Genomic DNA, 16272 nt, shown 5'->3' with positions numbered 1-16272 from the left:
CAGCCATGTTCGCACCTCTCAGTGCTTCCAGCCCAGGACTGCTGCACAGGAGACATGGCCCCAAAAGGCAAGAAGACTGCAGCCCTCTCCCCCCGATTCAGTGACACATCCCTGGGACGCCTTCCGGACATCGTTTGAACCCTCCACGATGTCCTCCACCCCCACTCTGGCCACAGAAGGCCCATCAGTGTCACCACACCGGTTTGGGGGGGCTGCACAGAAGAGGTCGGCCATCCAGTGCAGAAAGAGAACGAATGATCTCACCCGTGCCACCAGGGTAAGGCAACCATCTCATCACCCTAAACTCACAATCTCACATGCCCATCACACATTCACTGGCATCTCACTCACTGCCAGCTCAAGGGACATCACCACTCACTCTCTCACACACACCCTCACATCTCCATCTGGCCTCATCTCCTCTGGAGGCTGCCTCCTCAGCCCTCACCATCTTGAATCCACTTGCACAGGTCAACATGTGCCCCACACACACACCCTGGGATACCCCCCTTCCCCAGTACAGCCCTCACCCTGCAGCCTCTTCCCTTGCCTGAGGCCACTTCTCCCGCTTCCCTAGGCAAGCCATAGCCCTGCAGCCATTGAAAAGCCACCCGCGCCTTATGGCTGGTCTGGTAGGTAGAGACCTGCCCGTGAGCCCCCCTAAAAGTGATGTGGTGCTGCCTGTGAAGCCTGGCGCTGGTGACTGCGAGTGCTGCCCGAGGCAAGGTGGGCAAACAGACCTCGAAATCCCGAGCGAAGTTCAGCTTGCCCGGTGCGCGCCGTTTATGTACAGTTGTGAAACACGTCAGCGTGACTGGCCTGAACGGTCCAGCGTGAGGGGACGATTCCGGTGAGCTGGGTTTAGAATGAGGTGCAGATGTTTTAAAATGAAGTTCTCGATGTCTGGCAGCAGGACGCGTGTCCAGCTATCAACAGGCCGAGTGGACAATCACAGACCGGTTTCACGACATGGTGAGGATGGTTTTTGGCCTTCCCGTCATGTGGTCTGCTCACGCCCGCCATGACGCCCGGGACCAACAATTCCACCCAACCAATTTTTTGCACAGTAAGCTCCCACGAGAAACAGCTTGGTAATGAGCAGATAATCTACTTTTGTTGATGTAGACTGAGGGATAAATATTGACCAAGACACCAGGGACAAGCCCCCACCCCCTGCTGTTCTTCGAGTTGTGCCATAGGGTCGTTTATTTCCACCTTTGAGGGCAGGCAGGGCCTCAGCTTAGGATCTTTCACCTGTGAGGTGGATATTCTGACAGTGTAGCACTCTCCCTGTACTGGCACTGAATTGTCAACTGTGATGCTTGTGCACAAGTTCCTGGAATGGGACTTGAACCCAACAACTTCAGTGACAGAGGTGAGAGTTCTACCAACTGAGCTACTGCTGCCTCTTCTGTGCCACGTGTGGACTGAGAGCAGGGACTGCAGGGTGGATGAGCAGACTGACCATGGCACCAAGATGCAAGAAGCCATGCAAGTGGGGTTGGGGGGAGGGGAGGGGAGTTAAAAGGAATGCAGTTGTGGTAGGAGATTGTATTATCAGGGAGTAGACAACATGAGGGTTAAGGGCATCTCCTCGGGGCTGGCAAGGAGCTTGGAGTGGGAGGGAAAGGATCCAGTTGTCCTGGTCCATGTAGGTACCAACAACATAGGCAGAACTAAGAAAGATGTTCTGCTAAGGGAGTATGAGTGCTACGGGCTTAATTAAAAAGCAGAACCACAAGAGTAAAAATCTCTGGATTACCAGCTGGGCCGCGGGCAAATCGACAGGGTAAATAAGGTCAGAGTGTTGAACGCATGGTGCAGGAGAAATGGGTTTTGATTCATGGAGCATTAGCACCGATACTGGGAAAAGAGGGAGCTGTGCCTTTGGAAAGGCTTTCACCTGAACCACTCTGGGACCTGTGTCCTGGCAAATCGTTTAACTATACGGCTATAGAGAGGGATTTAAACCTAATAGTGGAAGAGAGGGTTCATGTCCGGGGCGGGGGTGAGAATTGGAAAGCTAAAGAAAAGGACAAGGTAATAGTGTAGGTTAGCAAAACTGGTGATGATAATCAGAGTGTGACAGGGAGGGAGGGAGCGTACAAACAAAAGAGTCCACCAGCAAGTAAGGCCAGGGCAGGGAGAAATAGCAAAAAGACACAATTAAAGGCTCTTTGTCTGAATGCAGGCAGCATTTGTAACATGATGAAGGAATTGATAGCACAAATAGAAATAATCGAGTATGATCTGATAGCCATTACTGAGAAATGGTTGCAAAGTGTGCATGGCTGGGACCAGAATATTCAAGGGCGTTTGACATTTTGGAAAGAAAGGAAGAAAGGAGAAGGAGGTGGGGTAGCTCTGTTAATAAAGGTTGAGACAAGTACATTAGTGAGAAATGATCTTGGTTTAGAAGGTCAAGATGTAGAACCAGTTTAGTCAGAGATAATAAAAATAACAAAGGGAAGGAGTCACAGGTGAGCTTTCTAGGCCCCCTAACAGTAGCTACACAGTAGACAGGGAATACATCAGGAATTAACTGGGGCTTGTGAGAAAGGTACTGCAATAACATAGGTGACTTTAATCTTCACATTGATTGGACAAATCAAATTGGTAACAAAGCCTGAAGGATAAGTTCATAGAGTGTATTCAGGGCAGTTCCTTAGAACAATACGTTCTGGAACAAACCAGGACCAGGCTATTTTGACCTGGCAATTTTGAATGAGAAAGGATTAATTAAGGATGTAAAGGGTCCTCTAGGTAAGAATGATCATAACATGATAGAATTTCACATTCAGTTTGAGGGTGAGAAGTGTGGGTCCATAACTAGTATCTTAAACTTAAATAAAGGCAATTACAAGGAGACAGAATTGGTTAAAGTAGACTGGAAAAATAGATGAAAAGGTAAGACCATGCAGATGCAGTGGCAAACGTTTAAGGAGATATTTCATAACTCTCAACAAAGATATATTCTATTGAGGAAGAAAGACCCTACCAGGAGGATGCAGCATCCGTGGCTAACTAAGGGAAGTTATGGTTGGTATCATTGAAATTGAAAGAAAAGCCATGCAATGTTGTGAAGATTAGTGGTAGGGCAGAAGATTGGGAAAGTTTTAGAAACCAGCAAAGGATGACTACAAAAAGGGAGAAACTAGATTGTGAGGGAAAACTAGCAAGAAATATAAAAAAACAAACAGTGAAAACTTCTACAAGTATATAAAAAGGAAAAGAATAGCTAAAGTGAGCATTGGTCCTTCAAAGGGTGAGACTGGGGAATTAATAATGGGAAATAAGGAAATGGCAGAGACTTTAAAAAGTAACGGGAAGATTAATGGGACTTAAGGCTGACAAGTCCCCTGGAGCTGATGACTTGTATCCTAGAGTGTTAAACGAAGTAGCTGAAGCGATAGTGGATGTATTGGTTGTGATCTTCCAAAATTCCCTGGATTCTGGAAAGAATCCAATGGATAGAAAATGACAAATGTAACTTCTCTGTTCAAGAAAGGAGGGAGACAGAAAGCAGGAAACCATTGGCCAGTTAGCCTAACATGTCATTGAGAAATCAATGAGAAAGGGAAATTGTGTTTGGCAAGATTATTAAGAGCTCTTTGAGGATGTAACAAAGAGGATGGATAAAGGTGAACCAGTAGATGGAGCGTATTTTGATTTCCAAAAGGCATTCGATAAGGTGCCACATAAAAGGTCACTACGCAATATACTGCCCCCAACACCGTCCGCTTTTATCTTATCATGGATGGAGGATTGGCTAACTAACAGGAAACAGACTCAGGATAAAGGGGTCATTTTCAAGTTGGCAAACTGTAACTAATAGAGAGCCACAGGGATCAGTGCTGGAGCCTCAACTATTTCTGATCTATAAGAATGACTTGTGCGAAAGGACCGAATGCATTGTAGCCAAATTTGCTGAAGAAAAGTAGGAAAACAAGTTGCGAGGAGGATACAAAGAGTCTGCAAAGGGATATAGATATGTTAAGCGAGTGGGAAAGAAACTGGCAAAGGGAGTAGAATGTGGGGAAATGTAAAGTTGTCCACTTTGTCAGTTGGAGTAGAAAAGCAGAATATTATTCAAATGGAGAGAGACTGCAGAATGCTGCAGTATAAAGGGATCTGGGTGTCCTTGTACATGAACCACAAAAAGTCAGCATTTAGGTACAGCGCGTAATTAGAACGACAAATGGAATGCTTGCCTTTATTGCAAGGGGGATGGAATATTAAAGAAGGGAAGACTGGCTACAATTATACAGATAAGCCAACAACGAGAGAACTGTGTACAGTTTTAGTCGCCTTGCTTAAGGAGGGATACACTTGCAATGGAGACAGTTCAAGAGGTCGTTGACAGGGCCCTCAACCGTGTCCGGCCCATATCCCGCGCATCCTCCCTCACGCCTTCTCCTCCTTCCCAGAAACATGATAGGGTCCCCCTTGTCCTCACTTATCACCCCACCAGCCTCCGCATTCAAAGGATCATCCTCCGCCATTTCCGCCAACTCCAGCATGATGCCACCACCAAACACATCTTCCCTTCACCCCCCTTGACGGCATTCCGTAGGGATCGTTCCCTCCGGGACACCCTGGTCCACTCCTCCATCACCACCTACTCCTCAACCCCCACTTATGGCACCTCCCCATGCCCACGCAGAAGATGCAACACCTGCCCCTTCACTTCCTCTCTCCTCACCGTCCAAGGGCCCAAACACTCCTTTCAAGTGAAGCAGCATTTCACTTGCATTTCCCCTAACTTAGTCTACTGCATTCGTTGCTCCCAATGCGGTCTCCTCTACATTGGAGAGACCAAACGCAAACTGGGCGACCGTTTTGCGGAACACCTGCGGTCTGTCCGCAAGAAAGACCCAAACCTCCCTGTCGCTTGCCATTTTAACACTCCACCCTGTTCTCTTGCCAACATGTCTGTCCTTGGCTTGCTGCATTGTTCCAGTGAAGCCCAACGCAAACTGGAGGAACAGCACCTCATCTTCCGACTAGGCACTTTACAGCCCTCTGGGCTGAATATTGAATTCAACAACTTTAGATCTTAAACTCCCCCTCCCCCCATCCCCACCCCGTTTCTTTTCCCCCCCCACCCGCTTTTTTTTCAATAATTTATATAGATTCTTCTTTCCCCACCTATTTCCATTATTTTTAAATCTAAAACTAAAACCTTTAGTCTTTCCACCCCACCCCCACTAGAGCTGTACTTTGAATATCCTGTTTTCCATTCTTAATTAGCACTTTTCTCAGACAAAGACCACCACCTTCAACACCTCTTTGACCCTTTTGTCTCTGACATCTTTTGATTATCTGCTCACACCACACCCTCAATGTGTCTCTTCCCCCCCGCCCCCCCACCCACCTTAAACCAATTTATATTTCTCCCTTGTTGAAACTATGCTGCAGTTCTGCCGAAGGGCCATGGAGGCTCGAAACGTTGACTGATTTCTTCTCCGCCGATGCTGCCAGACTTGCTGAGGTTTTCCAGGTAATTCTGTTTTTGTTTTGTTCAAGAGGGTTCACTCAGCTGATTCCTGGGATGAAGGAGATGTTTTATGAGTAAAGGTTGGACAGGTTGGGCCTGTACCCATTGTAATTTAGAAACATTAGAGGTGATCTTACTGAAACATATAAGGTTTTGAGGGTGCTTGACAGGGAAGATGCTGAGAGGATGTTTCCTCTCAAGGGGGAACCTAAGACTGGGGACATAGTTTAAAAATAAGGCGTCTCCCATTTAAGACGGAGATGAGGAGGAATTTCTTTTCCCAGAGGGTCTTTAGCCTGCGGAACTCTCTTGCCCAGAGAGCAGTGGAGGCTGGGTCATTGAAATTATTCAAGGCTGAGCGAGACAGATTTTTGATCGACAAGGGAGTCAAGGGTTATGGGGTGGGGGGGGGATGCAGGCAGGAGCGTGGAGTTGAGGCCACAATTAGAACAGCCGTGATCTTATCGAATGGCAGAGCAGGCTCGAGGGGCCGAATGGCCTACTCCTGCTCTTATATCTCATGGGCAACATTTCCCACCCCCCCACCCCCCCGTTGAGGAGGATGTGCGGGAGCGGGCGCAGGTGGGCGGGTACCCCATCGGTGCCCCCGTTTGGGGGCACGCCTCCATTTTACATGGGCGAGCCAATTAAGGCCCGCCCAGCGTGACGTCTGCCAGGAAGCGCTGTGCGCTCCCTGTGCGGGCGGGGGGAGAGATTCCCTCAGCCGGGAGTGCGCAGGTTCGCGCACGCGCGCTAAAGAGCGCACTCATCTCCCTGAGGCTAAGTGCTGCCTCAGGGGAGATCGGCTCAGATGTTAAACTTTAAATAAGGCTGAGAAAAAAAATTCGCTGCCATCTCCCCTCATGTGACACTGTCACATGAATTGGGACCTGTCCATGTATCTTATTTGGAAATATTCTTATATTTTTAAATCCCTCGCGAAACCTCATCCCGCCCGTGGGGGAGGTTTCAGGCTTTTTCTAATGCCCGCCAGGGTTCCCAGGCCTGCCCGCCAGCCCTAAGGTTGGACGGGCAGGTCCATTAATTACCTTAATTAGTTTTTTAATGGCCTTAAGCGGCCGTTGACAGGCGGGCAGCCAAAGTGACCGTCTAAACGAGGCGCGGTGACGTCGGGGCGCCCGTCTGACATCATTTGACGTGTCGGAGAGTGGGCCCCGCCCCCGCTCGCCGACCGGGAGCGCCTGCCCCATGTCCTTATCTTCATTCATTTGGAAGCCTTTACCACGATGAAGTAGCCCGAATTAGTAGCGGATCCCTGAAACCACGGGCTGGAAAAGCTTTCCCGAGTGGCTTTGTTTGCGAAAGCGTATTTGCATCAATCAGGACAGCAGTGAGGGCTTTTTCCTATCCGACAGGGGAAAACCGCAAACCCTGGAAATCACAGCATGTGGATCGACATAATGTCTTCGAACTAAACCACATTGACCGGACACCGACCTTTTCCCTGACTGACATGGGTAAATATCGAAATCAATACGTTTTAGCCCAAAGCCAAGATGATCTGGTTTCCCGTCTCATGTCCGGGATTCGCTGGCCTTCGGCAGACACCCGGGACAGGTAAAGGGCAGAGTGAAAATTATGAAAGCGGCCGTAGTCCCGGAGTAACCATGGGCTGTTCTCTCATCAGAGAGAGAGAGAGAGAGACGGCTGGTGGCGAGTTTAACCTGAGGGTCACCATCCCTCAGGCGGGGGGTGGGGGTGGGGGAGGGGGGGGGTGGGGGGCGAGGTTGAGAAGGCGGGGTCTTCGTGGACGACCTCAGCCGATACGGCAATCGAAACCCGCGCTGTTGGCATCGTTCTGCACCACACACCAGCCGCCCAGCCAACTACTTGCAAGGCCTCTCTGTACTCAGCAACAACGACCTGCATTTATATGATGCCTTTCGCGCAGCAAAACATCCCAAGGTGCATTATGCAAAACAAAAAAGCTTGATCAGAGAGGTAGGCGTTAATGAGTGCTTTAAAGGAGAAAAGCGAGGTGGAGAGGCAGAGGGGCGTAGGGAGGGAATAATGACCAGCACTTGTTTTGCATGGAACCTTCACGAGACCTGCAAGAAAGTATTCCAAAGGCCATTTTTATTTTGTTACTGCTCTCCCAAAGAGGTTGTAGTTGGGAATGGGAAGAATCCTGTTGAAATTAATGGTGTTCTTTTTCTCTGGCAGAAGGTTATAGGTCACACAGGATCAGGAGAAGACCGCTCAGCCCCTCATTCTGTTAGATGGTGGATAACCTGTACCTTAACTCCATCTTCCTGCCTTGTTCACCGTAACCCTCACCACTGCTTATTGAGAAACTACGGCCGGGATTTTCCGGCCCCTCCTCGGCGAGTCCCGCCCAAAGTCCATCGACATTGGTGGCACCAGTAAAAACCCTGTCTGCAGGAGGCACCAATAAACCCTGTGGGCAGGAGGCACCAGTAAACCCTGTCTGCAGGAGGCACCAGTAAACCCTGTGGGCAGGAGGCACCAATAAACCCTGTTGGCAGGAGGCACCAGTAAACCCTGTCTGCAGGAGGCACCAGTAAACCCTGTGGGCAGGAGGCACCAATAAACCCTGTTGGCAGGAGGCACCAGTAAACCCTGTGGGCAGGAGGCACCAGTAAATCCTGTGGGCAGGAGGCACCAGTAAACCCTGTGGGCAGGCAGCATCTGCAGATCCTACCATATGAATCTCAGGTTTTAACTTTTGAATTGACTCCTCTCCACCACCCCAGCCTCAACTGCTTTTTGGGGAGGGGAGGGGGGGGGCGAGAGCTCCAGGTTTCTATCACAGGGAAGGTCTGGATCTAAATTTAGGGTTATGTCCCCTTTGCTTTGGACGCCCCACCAGAGGAAATAGTTTCTCTCCGCTTACCCCTTCCTATGTCTCCAGTCATCTTAAACATTTCAACTAGATCACTCCTTAATCTCCTGTACCCAAGAGAAAGCCAGTCTAGTCTATAGAAACATAGAAACTAGGAGCAGGAGTAGGCCATTCGGCCCTTCGAGCCTGCTCCCCCATTCATCATGATCATGGCTGATCATCCAACTCAATAGCCTGCTCCCGCTTTCTCCCCATACCCTTTGATCCCTTTCGCCCCAAGAGCTATATCTAACTCCTTCTTAAAAACATACAATGTTTTCGTCTGAACCACTCTCTGTGGTAGGTACTTTCTATGCAAACTGTCCTCGTAATTTAATCGTTTTAGTCCCAGCAAGGGTGTTACCAATGCAGTTCCCATTCTAGTTAGACCAGATGCTGGGCCTGCTTAGAATTGTAGAACCGTTCCACCACCGTCAAGGCCACTCGGCCCATCGAGTCCATGCTGGCCCTCTGCTTGAAGTTGCTGAGAATCAGGGGTGCTGGTCAGCCTTTTGACTGCTGACTCCGGCCTTCACCAGCTGGACAGTTCTCCAGGTTGCAACAGGCATTTCGGGGGTTTACCAGCTCGCCCTCCAAAGTAACCCCTGATGGCCTAGTTATTGGAAGTGCAATTTTGATGACCTTCTGATTGCCAATTTCCAAGAGGCACAAGCGAGGTACAATGAAAGGTGATAACAGCGTCTTTGTAAATGTCACATCGAATGTACAGCACAGAAACAGGCCATTCGACCATCTGGCCTGGGCTGTTGTTCATGCTGCACAAGAGCCTCCTCCAACTCTATCCCATCTCACCCTATCCTTTTATTCCTTTCTGCATCATGGGAAGAACTTTTCTTCGGGGGGGGAAGTGCAGGAGTTGGCATGCCCCCAATTGAGGGTGCGCCGCCATTTTACATGACCGGGCCAGTTAAGGCCCGCCCAGCGTGACGTCCGTCAGGAAGCGCTATGCACTCCCTGTGCGGGCAGTGGGGGGGTTTGGGTGGGGGGGAGGAATTCCTCATCTCCCTGAGGCTAAGTGCTGCCTCAGGGAGATCAGCTCCGAATTTAAAAATGGTGAAGGGGCAAAAATAAAATTTCCCTGACATGTCCCCTCACGTGACACTGTCACACGAGTTGGGACATGTCCGTCACTTTTAATCAAACATTTATCACATTTTTGAAAACCCTCAGGAAAGGTCATCCCGCCCGTGGATGAGATTTGATGCTTTGTCTAATGCCCGCCAGAACTCCCGGCCTGCCCGCCAACCTTAAGGTTGGACGGGCAGGTCCATTTAATGAGCTTAATTACTTTTTAAATGGCCTCAATTGGCCGTTGACAGGTCAGCGGGTGCACAGCTGATTCGGCTGCGCCCCCGCCCACCTGAAAATGGAAATGAGGCGGGGTGACATCGGGAATTCCGCCCAACAACATCCCGCATCATTTTACGCGTCGGCGAGTGGGCCCTACCCCCGCTCGCCGACCTAACTATCCTGGCCTATGTTTTTATCTAGCTTCACTTTAAATGCATCTTTGCTCTGCGCCTCAACCCCTCCATGTGGTAACAAGTCCCACATTCTCATCACTCTCTGGGTAGTGGCTATGTTATGTTTATGTTATGATTATGGCCCCTAGTTTTGGAATCACCCACAAGTGGAAATACCTTCTCTACGTCTCTCCTATCAAACTCCTTCATTATTTTTAAAGCCGCTATCAGGTCAGCTCTCAGTCTTCTCTTCGCTGGAGGGTCTGGACTTTCGGTTTCATAGTGGTTATGTTACCGGACTAATCATCCAGAGACCTGGACCAATAACCTAGAGACATGAGTGTTGCTGGAAAGAGAGACGTGTTGCCAAAAGCTTTTTGCCTTGCGCTCGTTAGGACAAATGCAAGAATGCAAAATTTCAAATGATCACAACAATAAGGGTGCTGATTGGTTGACAAGTCAACTCTGATTGGCTAAGGCATTGCCATGGAAAAAGCAACAGGGAACTATAGGTTCCTCAAGCTCTTGGGTAATTCAAAAAAGGTGCAAGGCTTGAATATATTCCTTTTATTTGCAGAGAACGGGTCACTATGTATGAATGTATGTCACTCCTAGCAAGTGTAAATGAGCCATGTTACAAGCTCAACTGATTATCTTAAATTAGTTGTTAGTGTAGCTATTAGCACACTCGGGATTGTTCAGCATGTGCTGTCCAATCACAGAATCACATCTAACAGTGGACATTTTGTTTTGGGTTTATGCTCAGTTCCGCCACAGCTTGGTGAGAGTGTTAGTGCGGATGTTACGAACATGTACTGGAAGAATAGAGTAGGCCAATTGTGAGGTCAGCCAGCGTGTAATGCTAATTTGATGCCAGCGCTGCTATTTTGGACTTTACCTCTCTCGTTGGTGCCCTCTCTGGCACGTGCACAGCGGAACATGTGTTGCAGTGAATGGTGCCGCACATGAGGAAGGGCATTGGCTGCTGCAACAAGGGCTCTGGGCAGCACACTTGTTACCAGTGCTAGGTGACACAGTAGCAGCATTACCCTCCCCCACTACTGCCTGGCCAGCTGGTGGGATGTAAAGATGGATTCACTGACGTTGACCACTCGTGTGAGGTAATTAAACTTCTTTCAGCACTGCACCCGGGTCCTCAAGGCTTGACTGCTGGCATTGACTGCATTGACTGCACAGGTTCCCACTGCCTTTGCAGTATCTGTCTCAGGAAGAGGACCGCTCCATCCCCCTGTCCACCTCCTTCACCAAGGCCTGCTGTGCAGCATCCAAGAACCTTGGGTCCGCTCTCTGGCCGGTCGTGCCACTTCCATGGGCTCTTGCTGGTCTTCAACTCCTCGGTGACCAATTGCAACTCCTACCGCAGGCAGAAAGCACCTCACCCTAAAGAAATGCCAGCCTGACTTTGCATCGTGCAGTCTCGCTTACAATCAGTGCTAGGCTCACCCTAGGCGTGCAGCCACTCGACAGCGTGTTCACTGCTGGGCTGCGAGTCGCAGTTGTTATAATTAGGATGCAGAATGATGTTCGCATGCTCCCTGGAAAGGATGCGAATCAATCACACATCACGACCCCCCGTGCCCGATTTCGGGACCCATCCCATTTAGCCCCATAACGTTTGCTGGCAATCCCACTTTAGAAGGATTTAATGCGAGGAATCGAAACAGCAAATGCTGGAAAAACTCAGCAGGTCTGGCAGCATCAGCAGAAAGAGAGAAACAGAGTTAGCAGGCTGGATTTTATATTCCCCTGATGGGCTTGTCTTATGCAGAGTCGGGGGTTGGGGTGGGGGGTGGGGAATGCATGTAAAATAAGGCGGGTGCCCGGCCAATCACCTTGCTGCCCGCTCGCCCGGGAGTGGGCAGGCCGTTTTTGTTAAAAGGGTGGGAAGGCAGGGTGGGCGCTACCCTTGGGGGCTGCCCTTTGCACATCATGGGGCAGCCCCCACTAAGATAGTAACCACCACCCCCCCCACCACAACCCCAACTTTCTTCCTACCTGCCTGCTCTCCAAAACCCGCCCCACCCCACCCCACCCCCGACCCCCTCCCCCCCCACACACACACCCCACCCACTCCCCTCCCCCTCTCTAAACTGGCCAAACCCTCCCTGCCCATTGCCCCAGACTGACCTCACTCCGGCATCCATTCTCCTGGGGCCCCCTTGCTTTGCCGTCCCGCCCACTAAAGAGCCCTTGGCGCTTACCGGAGCCCGCTGGAGTTGCCGGCCCATTGGATCGTCTCCAGCAGCTCCCGAGGGCGGGAATTCCTCCCCGGTGAGGGGCGGAAGTCTCGCTCTCCACCGATTGAGCCCAGCTGTGAGGCGGGGCACGCAGCGAGTCAGCACAACCATTGGGCCCCCCCCCTCCCATTGTAATATGCAGCCTCACGTCTCGAGTCCGGTGCGACTCTTCCCCCTTGAGTTCCGTCATCGGCTCGAAATGTTAAAGCTCCATTTCTCTCTTCACAGACGCTGCCAGACCTGCTGAGCATTTCCAGCATCTTCTACTTTCGCTTCAGATTTCCAGCATCTGCAGTATTTTGCTTCTACTAATTCGAAGAACATTCAATAATGCAATGAGCAAACCAATGTGCATGAGTTTCAATTCCTGTTCTGTATGAGCAGAAATATTTACTTATCAGTTATCTTTGAAGAAAATGGACGAGATATATAGTCATTTCCAAGCTACGAAGAGAACCTATGAACGGGCAGAGAGCGAGAGAGGCCATAGAGAGTCGACAAAACAAGACAGGCAAAGGTTGATGTATCACATCACTATTCACATTAGCCAATCTCGTGTAGGTCCCCTGCATTACTTTGCACCTCGGGCCGTTTGATGGATGTTTTCTGAGTGACACTTAACGGACAGGAACCACAGCGGCAGCTCCCACGCCACAAAACGCAGGATAAAAACGCCACTTAGCTCAGGAGTTCAGCCTGTCCTGTTTCAGGAAACAGCACCTTCATCAGAGGATTATTAATCAGCCTCTTTGTCAGCCCTCCCGTGTCTCCGCGTGAACCTTTGAAGGGCGGCAGGACGGGGTTGGGAGGGATTTTGAAGGAAAGAGCGTTCAGGTCGCTTGCCTCTATAAACAGAAGCATTGGGCGGAATTTAATGCCCATATACTTCTGGCAGGTTTGATGGCAACGGGCAGGAGGGTGACGACCCCAACACCTTCCGGCCTCCACCCCGATTAAGGCCATGCGCTGCGAAGACTTGCGGACGGCGTTCCCGCTGCACCACCAACTCCCTCCACTACCACCAGTTGAGGCCCCTAAATGGACAATTAAGCGGGCAACTAATGCCCAGTTAAAGGCCTCTTCCTGACACGGCCGGCATTAACCCAGCGGTGGGTGGAGGGAGGGGTGGGGGGCTTCACCTTGCACAGGTTTGTGGGGCTCCCTGTAGGCACCCGGGGCCGGGTCCTTCAAACAAAGGCACCTCCTCAGTGTCTGATTGAGGGACCTGGCGCCACCTTGCTGCCCTTCTGCCGACACTTCTCCCCACCACCGTTGCTTTGCTCGTGAACTGGTTGCACGCTTACCTGTCGGCTTGTGAGTTGATTACAATATACGGCAGACGCAGAGACCAATACAAAATCAAGCACCCGCTGTTTATTTACACAGACAACAGAGCTTGAACATGGTGTGTGCTTCTCCAACCAGACCCCAGAGGGTGCCGCACAACATCATCGCTTGCTGCGCACCACACAACCGGGCTGTGCAATGGGGGGAGGACCTGGCTGAGGAGGAGATGGAAGAGCTGCATGTCTCCTCCGATGAGGAGGCCGTCGAAGGGGCTGAGGGTGATGAGGCCCTCAAAAGCGAGGATGCCGGTGATGAGGTTATCGCACTGGCCAGACGAGGCAGGCGCACTCGGGACACCCTCATAGCCACAAGGTTCGTGAGGGGATGCAGTGAGGACAGTCCTGACATCCTCACATCGCATCTGTGAACGTCTGACTCCTGTGTGGCTGACGGCAGCGCACATACCCTCAGTGCTCAGGATCATGTCATGGAGACACAGAGGAGGCCCTAACAGTCACTAGATTCCAGGAGGATGATGATGACATGCAGTGAGGACACTCTATAGATCTTCACACAGCCTCTGTGAATGTCTGACTCCTGTCTGGCTGAGGGCAGCTCATTTACGCTCTGTGATCATATCATAGAGACGCAGCCATGAAAATTTAAATGCACCTGTTCCTTTGTCCACCTTCAGCATCTGTCCCCTTCAGGGGAACAGCATCACTGGTCACAGATGCTGAAGAGATGGGGACCAACTCTACCTCAAAGGTGCTGAGACACACAGAGAGAGAATGACGGAACTCTGTGACACCTGCCCACGACATTCTGGCAGCAATGACCAGCACCATCAAGGTGTAGGCATCAGTAATGTGTCCAGGGAGTGTGAGGCTGGACCATCACTTTGGTCTGAAGGCTGCACAGAGCACAGGGAAGAGGCCCTGGACTGAGACACCTGCCTTTATCTTGTGCAGGAACCAAGGTTTCACATCTGAAGATGCTAACACTGCTCATAACAAACAGCCATAGGCAAGGAGACATTCTTGGGAGTTTATTTACAATAGTGAACAGTATATTAAAGTGATTTAACGCCCGTGTCCAACTACATCTTCTCAATCTTTCTAACCCTGCCGCTAGGCCTTGGCGCTCCCCGGACATCCACAGCGGAGGTGGGGGCAGCCTGCTGACTGCTATGCCCTGTCTGTGATGACCTTGGCAGGTGTCCTGTGGAGGGCTGAGATCTGGAGGGCCCTGGCCTGCTTTCGGGGTCCTGCTGTGTGGCAGTGACACCCTCCTCGGCCTGTGGAGCTGAAGTTAATGGGGTCACGGGAGGAGGGGATTCAGATGGGTCGGACATTCCTGGGTGGATGGCCCTGGGGTGTGCACCTGCTGATCCTCCTCCCCGTGGGTGCTCAAGGGCCCCAGGTTGACTTCTTGAGGAGAAGGGGAAGCTGCAGTGAGGTCGAGCTGCCCACATCCCTCACACGTTGACACTGTTGGAGGCCAACGATGGCTTCAGTGATGGAGTTCAGCCTGCTCAGCAATGCAAGACCAATATCCTGGACAAAGGTCTCCATGGTGGCCACCATCCTACCAGTATTGACCTCGGTGCGTTGTCATGCCGACACTATCATCTCAGCTAGAAGGTGGATGGACTCCTCCATCGTGCCTTCCAATCTGAGGTGCGCAGCGAGCATCCCTTCCTGATGTTCCCGAGCTTGCCTTTGCAGCTCCAGCAACTGTGACATGACCGAGTCCAGAGGCTCCTCATCTGAATCGGACTCAGCAAGTTTCTGATCTTCACCAGTCCTCCGAGTGCCAGACACCTGGGAGGTCCCTGCCACCGCCCGCTGTGGATCAGACAGTGCGATGTGCTCACCAGATTGTGACCTTGAGGCTTCTGTAGTACTAGGTCCCATGGAGGTGTGTGTCTCTGCGCTGGAGGAGGGTGTGGGTGAGCGCTGTGATGGGTCTTCAATTAGAGTGTCATCAGATTCTTCTTCAGGGCTTGAATCGAGGATCTGGGTTGCCGACTCCCCCAGCTGCTTCCCAGTTGCGAAAGCGAGGAGAGGTAATTAGTGCATGTCAGGGGGCTGCGGAACAGGGGAACTCACTCACGGCATGGTTGTCTGATGGATGTTGCATTGCTGAATCCTCACTTGGTAGAGCACCATCGACCTCACCGTCAGCACAGGAACAGTCCAGATCATCACCGGCCGGCTGGATGACTCTATTTTCAAAGTCTGTGAGGACCTTGATGTCAGGTATTTCTCTACCAGTCTCTGACCTCTCCCTTTTGTTGTGTGCCAGCTTGTCCTGCATGAAGACAGACGGAGAGAGTGTATGCAGAAGCCTGCCAGACCAGATGAGAAGGATGCCTGGCATGTGCAGGCGGTGAGTGGTGCCATGGACAGGATGAGGACACGGTCCACAGGTCAGTTGAAGGTGCGTGTGAGAGAGAGTGAATGGTGATGTCCCTTGAACTGGCAGTGAGTGAGATCCCTGTGGATGTGTGGTGGGTTTGTGAGTGTGTGAGTTGACAGCGTTAAGAAGAATGACTTACCCTGGCGGAACGGAGGAGATCATTCATCCTTTTTCGGCACTGTCCCCTTGCAGGGCGTTGGCGATGACCACCTCCCATGCTGGATTGGTGACCTTTCATGCTGGTCTTCACCCAGGCGAGGGGTAGAGGACTTCACAGTGGGCCTCCACCATGTCCAATAGAACCCCGAGCGATGTGTCCCTTGGGGGGGCAGCATATCTCTCCCCTTGGCGCCCATGATTGTGCAGCGACTTCCGATACCTTCGAGAGCGCTAGCTCTGTGCAGCAGCGGCCTTTAAACATGGCACCCGGATTACTGAAGGCCTGAGGTGACAGCAGGGTGG

This window comes from Cetorhinus maximus, chromosome 4 (genome assembly GCF_964194155.1).
Source record: "Cetorhinus maximus chromosome 4, sCetMax3.hap1.1, whole genome shotgun sequence".
Classification (NCBI taxonomy): domain Eukaryota; kingdom Metazoa; phylum Chordata; class Chondrichthyes; order Lamniformes; family Cetorhinidae; genus Cetorhinus; species Cetorhinus maximus.
Note: the sequence above shows the minus strand (reverse complement) of the source record.